The sequence below is a fragment of the Nerophis ophidion genome, linkage group LG03 (genome assembly GCF_033978795.1).
Source record: "Nerophis ophidion isolate RoL-2023_Sa linkage group LG03, RoL_Noph_v1.0, whole genome shotgun sequence".
In the NCBI taxonomy this organism is placed as follows: Eukaryota; Metazoa; Chordata; class Actinopteri; order Syngnathiformes; family Syngnathidae; genus Nerophis; species Nerophis ophidion.
Window position 1 is genome coordinate 43,805,184 of NC_084613.1, and position 6,924 is coordinate 43,812,107.

At 42.2% G+C, this 6,924-nt stretch overlaps 1 long non-coding RNA gene across 1 annotated transcript; it reads left to right on the top strand.

Annotated features, from left to right (window-relative positions):
• The first annotated feature begins 242 nt into the window (after window positions 1-242).
• Window positions 243-2,680, top strand: LOC133548763 (uncharacterized). The gene is made up of 4 exons (XR_009805945.1): window positions 243-348; window positions 422-560; window positions 712-826; window positions 2,139-2,680. It is a non-coding gene; the product is annotated as an uncharacterized LOC133548763 (long non-coding RNA).
• Window positions 2,681-6,924: the final 4,244 nt, after the last annotated feature.

Below are 6,924 nucleotides of genomic sequence, written 5' to 3' on the forward strand. Positions count from 1 at the left end.
AGTATTTATACAGTGCGGTTGTGGTGACACTCTCACAAGCCAAATATTGTGTTCTTCTCTCTTAAGTTGCATTCTCTTTTGAAGCATCACAGATTCTATTCATGTGAAAACCTGACATTTGTTGTTGCTCTGTGATCGTGTTGGTCCCTGGACTGGACTGTGTTTATTCAGCTGTAACACACGCACACACACAACACACACACACACACATGCACTTACACACATTCTTTTATTTGTTACTTTTTTGAGAACTCTGAAAAATGCCTCTTGAGGACCACCCTTTCTAAATATATGAAGATGTGTATTTACAACATTATTAACATATGCATACTATATACCTATAAACAGGTAAGCTTTTAATTATTTATATATATATTTTTTGAATGTTTTGTTTGTAATTGGTTTTAATCTTCATTATTAGGGACGGTGTGGTGCAGTTGGGGGAGTAGCCGTGCCATCAACCTGATGGTTCCTGGTTCAAATCTCCACCTTCTATCAACCTCATCACGTCCGTTGTGTCCTTGAGCAAAACACTTCACCCTTGCTCCTGATGGGTGCTGGTTAGTGCCTTGCATGACAGCTACGGCAATCACTGTGTGAATGTGTGCGTGTATGGGTGAATGTGGAAATAGTGTTAAAGCGCTTTGAGTACCTTGAAGGTAGAAAAGCGCTATACAGGTATAACCCATTTACCATTATTGACTTGTCCAGGGTGTACACCACCTTCCGCCGGAGTGCAGCTGAGATAGGCTCAGGCGTCCCCTGCGGCCCCAAAAGGAACAAGCCGTAGAAACTGGATGGATGGATGGAACTTCAAGTTATTACAGTATGTCTCTAAATACATCTTTTTTTTTTTTAGTAAATTTTGGCCAAAGGGGGTTCACTTTAAATTTTTACACACACTTATTTCATATGTTGACCAGAGTTGGCGCACTTTTAAAACCCACACAGTCAATTTTAGCGCTGCTTTCGATACCGTCAATCATAATATTTTACTAGAGCGTACCAAAACACGAATTGGTATGTCAGACTTAGCCCTGTCTTGGTTTAACTCTTATCTTACTGATAGGATGCAGTGCGTCTCCCATAACAATGTGACTTCGGACTATGTTAAGGTAACGTGTGGAGTTCCCCAGGGTTCTGTCCTTGGCCCTGCACTCTTCAGTATCTACATGCTGCCGCTAGGTGACATCATACACAAATACGGTGTTAGCTTTCACTGTTATGCTGATGACACCCAATTCTACATGCTCCTAAAGCTGACCAACACGCCGGACTGTTGTCAGTTGGAAGCGTGTCTTAATGAAATTAAACAATGGATGTCCACTAATTTTTTGCAACTTAACGCCAAAAAAACGGAAATGCTGATTATCGGTCCTGCTAGACATCGACCTCTATTTAATAATACAACTTTAACATTTGACAACCAAATAATAAAACAAGGTGACTCGGTAAAAAATCTGGGTATTATCTTCGACCCAACTCTCTCCTTTGAGTCTCACATTAAAAGCGTTACTAAAACGGCCTTCTTTCATCTCCGTAATATCGCAAAAATTCGCTCCATTTTGTCCACTAAAGACCCCGAGATCATTATCCATGCGTTTGTTACGTCTCGTCTCGATTACTGTAACGTATTATTTTCGGGTCTCCCCATGTCTAGCATTAAAAGATTACAGCTGGTACAAAATGCGGCTGCTAGACTTTTGACAAGAACAAGAAAGTTTGATCACATTACGCCTGTACTGGCTCACCTGCACTGGCTTCCTGTGCACTTAAGATGTGACTTTAAGGTTTTACTACTTACGTATAAAATACTACATGGTCTAGCTCCAACCTATCTTGCCGATTGTATTGTACCATATGTCCCGGCAAGAAATCTGCGTTCAAAAGACTCCGGCTTATTAGTGATTCCTAAAGCCCAAAAAAAGTCTGCGGGCTATAGAGCGTTTTCCGTTCGGGCTCCAGTACTCTGGAATGCCCTCCCGGTAACAGTTCGAGATGCCACCTCAGTAGAAGCATTTAAGTCTCACCTTAAAATTCATCTGTATACGCTAACCTTTAAATAGACCTCCTTTTTAGACCAGATGATCTGACACTTATTTTCTTTTTTCTCCTATGTCCCCCCCTCCCTTGTGGAGGGGGTCTGGTCCGATGACCATGGATGAAGTACTGGCTGTCCAGAGTCGAGACCCAGGATGGACCGCTCGTCGGGACCCAGGATGGACCGCTCGGCTGTGTATCGGTTGGGGACATCTCTACGCTGCTGATCCGCCTCCGCTTGGGATGGTTTCCTGTGGACGGGACTCTCGCTGCTGTCTTGGATCTGCTTTGAACTGAACTCTCGCGGCTGTGTTGGAGCCACTATGGATTGAACTTTCACAGTATCATGTTAGACTCGCTCGACATCCATTGCTTTCGGTCCCCTAGAGGGGGGGTATGGGGGGGGTTGCCCACATCTGAGGTCCTCTCCAAGGTTTCTCATAGTCAGCATTGTCACTGGCGTCCCACTGGATGTGAATTCTCCCTGCCCTTTGTGTGTGAGTTTTCCTTGCCCTTTTGTGGGTTCTTCCGAGGATGTCGTAGTCGTAATGGTTTGTACAGTCCTTTGAGACATTTGTGATTTAGGGCTATATAAATAAACATTGATTGATTGATTGATTGAAAAATCCCCCCTTTTTGGGACCACCCTAATTTTGATAGATTTCACGACCAGGGGGGCAAATGAGACATTCTCTGTTAGATGCAACGGTTTACCGTATTGGGACCATGATTTCAATCTTAACTTGTTGACTGATCCTCATATGGAAAGTACTTCTCCTTGTTGATATCTCAAGATGGGTAGACATTAGTGTTGTGTCGTTCGAGTGAACGTACTGAACCGAATCACTACATGAACTGATTCGTTCCTTTCTCAGTTCAGTTGAGCTCCGCCGCGACGGTATGAGTGGAACTGGCGCATTCTGTGACTCACTGAATCCTCGACGTCGGCGAACGACGCAGCCAGCTACTCATCATGGGGGCGGTGGGAGGGACTGAGCGAACGATTCGTTCACCGCGGATTAACGACATGAGTCACTCAGTGAACGACAACGCTCTCGTGATATTTTGATATTTTATCCATCCATCCATTTTCTACCGCTTATTCCCTTTCGGGGTTGTTATATTTTTAAACGAAGGCTACAGAACATTTAGTTTTTATGTTGGCATTTCTGGCTCTTAATTTATTTGTTTTATTTTGAAGGTATTTATTTTCTTTTTGTTTGCATATTTAATTTTAATTTTTCGAACGACTCAATTTAAGGAACTGATTCTAGTGATTCAGTATAGTCAAAAGAACTGCCGATCCCATCACTCCTGTCCAAATGCAAAACCCAGTCACTCAATTTTGGTCAAAACTGAGCTGATAATAATTTTGGAGTTCCTAGGTGATATGCTTTACATTAGTGTATGCGATATTGTAATTTGTTCCGTAAGTAAGCTGTTACGCGCATGGCAGGACCTTGCAACTACCACATAACTGCGTAAATACAACAGAAAAACCTAGTATCTCAAGGGACCAATCGGAGCTTCTTTGTCAGTCGCCTAATTGTCTTTAATGAGACATTTGCACGAGTGGGGGCCGACGGTCAACCTGATTATGTGATATTATGGCACGAGGGGATATTTGGAAGATTGGCCCAGGACGTTGCAAGCACCTTCATTAAATGTATTGTTTTAGATTCTTCCCCGTGCATACTCTTTTGGGCAGATAACTGTGGAGGTCAAAATAAAAACTGGACGCTGTACAATGTGCCCAATGTGCAAACGCAGAATGGGGCCCACCTGAGATTGTGATAAAATATCTGGAGAAAGGGCACACGTTCATGAGAGCAGATTCAATCCATGGCTCAATCGGCAAGAAAATGAAAGCTCAAAAAAACATCTATACACACACACACACACACACACACACACACACACACACACACACACACACACACACACACACACACACACACACACACACACACACACACACACACACACACACACACACACACACACACACACACACACACACACACACACACACACACAGCAGTATGTCATACAAGAGCATTATCAGTCTTGGTTTGAAACAGAAGCCATGCAGTACATTTGGCCCAAAGATCCCCTATTCCTAAAAGAGAAGTAAAAACTTTGTTTGTTCAGTTTTTGGCCGGGAGGTTACTCACACGAGACAAAAGTGCAAATGGCGTGTTTGTTTGGAGAAGCTCTTTTTTTGGCTTTACATAACCTCCTCATCCCTCTTGATTTAAATTTCAAAAGAATGTTGGCCGGATCCTCCTGATCACACACAACCTTTTACACGCCAGAATCACAACATGAAAGTTGTTCCAAATCCGCTCCAAAAGCTAGCCAACACTAACTACATTCTGCATGTTTGATGAGTCAGCATGTAATTACAGAGCATCATCATACAGCAGCAGTGCTCACATGTCAAGGCTCTATATATTTTAGTCTTAAATGTCGGGGTACTGTATGTCACACCGCACAACATTGTTGCCCCACACAATGTTTTCCCTAGGAACTCATGTTAGTAATGTCAACTCATCAAACTGTCACCATCATAAATTGTTATGGAATGTGAAAAATAACTCCTTTATTTTTGACAAACAGGAAGTAATTATAAATAATTTATGTTTAAACTGTGATTACGCTGATTTAAAATGTTAATCATTTGACAGCACTAAAATTATTCTGAGGAGTTTTAAGCAATGTTTGATACAGCAACAAAAGTCAACATGCTTGCTTTGAACAGGAAGGCACTGTGATACTGTAACCTAGTGGTGTTTAAGAGTGAAGTGAAGTGAAGTGAATTATATTTATATAGCGCTTTTCTCTAGTGACTCAAAGCGCTTTACATAGTGAAACCCAATATCTAAGTTACATTTAAACCAGTGTGGGTGGCACTGGGAGCAGGTGGGTAAAGTGTCTTGCCCAAGGACACAACGGCAGTGACTAGGATGGCGGAAGCGGGAATCGAACCTGCAACCCTCAAGTTGCTGGCACGGCCACTCTACCAACCGAGCTATACCGCCCCGTAAGAGGTATTTCTGTAACATTACTTACAAGTATTAATGCACCAAATACAAATATAAATACTACTTATAAGTAAGCAAACTCAGTCTGACACTCTTTTACACTCTATTGTCCACCTTCACATAGCAGAAGAAGCTCTAAGGTCCAACACCACAAAACTAACCTCAACAGCAAGACAGCACTTCCTCATTATGCTCCAATCAGCGTACCAGCGAGCGAGTTGCATTCATGAACCCCTGGAATTCTAAGAATCAACATACACCACCAATTCGAACTGACTGAAAAACATGAACTATTATATTACAGTATCTGTAAAGTATTAGCCCAGATTTCATGTTTGTGTGTACACAGCTAGCCAGACAGCCAGAAAACGTATGCACTGTAGTTGTACGGTGAAGTTCTGCGTCTTTTATGAATAATATTAAAAGTGTGACTCACTCGATGGACAGTTACGCTTTTTGTCCACCTGGCCGGGTACGTTTTTACCGGGTTATCTGGGCAAGCACTCCATTTATGTCAATATAGCGTGGCTTCAAATTCCACATTTACAGCATCAAAGTCATGTCAACCTCACTCTCTCTCGGCTTCCGTCTGCTCCAACGTTTCCCCCTCTTCTTTGTGCTCACTTCTATGAGCAGCAGTTCATCCTCCCTATTGAATTGAATTGAATTGAAATATTTATTTCAAACCTGCACAGTACAACTAAACACAGTTTTTGTTTTTTTTTACATGTTGGCAAAGATATCTATGCAAGGCTTGAAAAGGGGTTGATGAAGCAGCTGCTTATAATAGCCCAACCCCTCTCGCATTCAGGTTGTAAAAGATAAGGTTGTGAATCCTCATTGGTTCAGTAATACATACATATTACATATCGTTATGAACGTGACTTTTACATTAGCTGCATCTTAAAGTCCTTTTTTTGTGTGCATTAATTTATGTGGTGGGGTTTAGCTCGGTTGGTAGAGTGGCCGTGCCAGCAACTTGAGGGTTGCAGGTTCGGTTCCCGCTTCCGCCATCCTAGTCACTGCCGTTGTGTCCTTGGGCAAGACACTTTACCCACCTGCTTCCAGTGCCACCCACACTAGTTTGAATGTAACTTAGATATTGGGTTTCACTATGTAAAGCACCTTGAGTCACTTGAGAAAAAGCGCTATATAAATATAATTCACTTCACATGTTCTGTAATGTTGTAATTTGTTGTGGATTGTATTTCTCTTTATTGAGTTTATTACTTGTTATAATTTCATTTATATTGTTGAAGTAATTAATTTTAGCACGTAAACCCCCCCGTATGTAGCTAATAGAGATGCGCGGTTTTCGGTCTCATCCGCGGAGTCCGCAGATAAACCGCGATTTGGGCGGGTGACATGATGAAATAATAGATTTTAATTAGATTCGGGCGGGTGGCGGTTGAACCATCCGGAAATATTTGATATACATGGTTCTGGGATCGGTATCCTTTGCCTTCCAAAGAGCCATTTTGGGCCTGTGTCACAAAGCGAAGAAGACAATAGGAGACGCTAATATTCTCTTGAATGACTACCTGCAGTTACCCAGATAATAAGTATTAGGGCGTGCTATGACGCAATTGGCTTTGTCGCCTTCTACAACATGTCAATCTGCTTGTCAGTCCAGCATCATGTTGTGCGTGGCTTCCGCAGCAACACACACATGACTGCAAGGCATACTGGGTGACACAGAGTACACTAATGATTGTGATATAAACAATTTTAACACTCTTGGTAATATGCGCCACGCTGTGAAGCCACACCAATTAAGAACGACAAACATATTTCGGAAGAACATCCTCACAGTAACACAACATAAACGTAACACAACAAA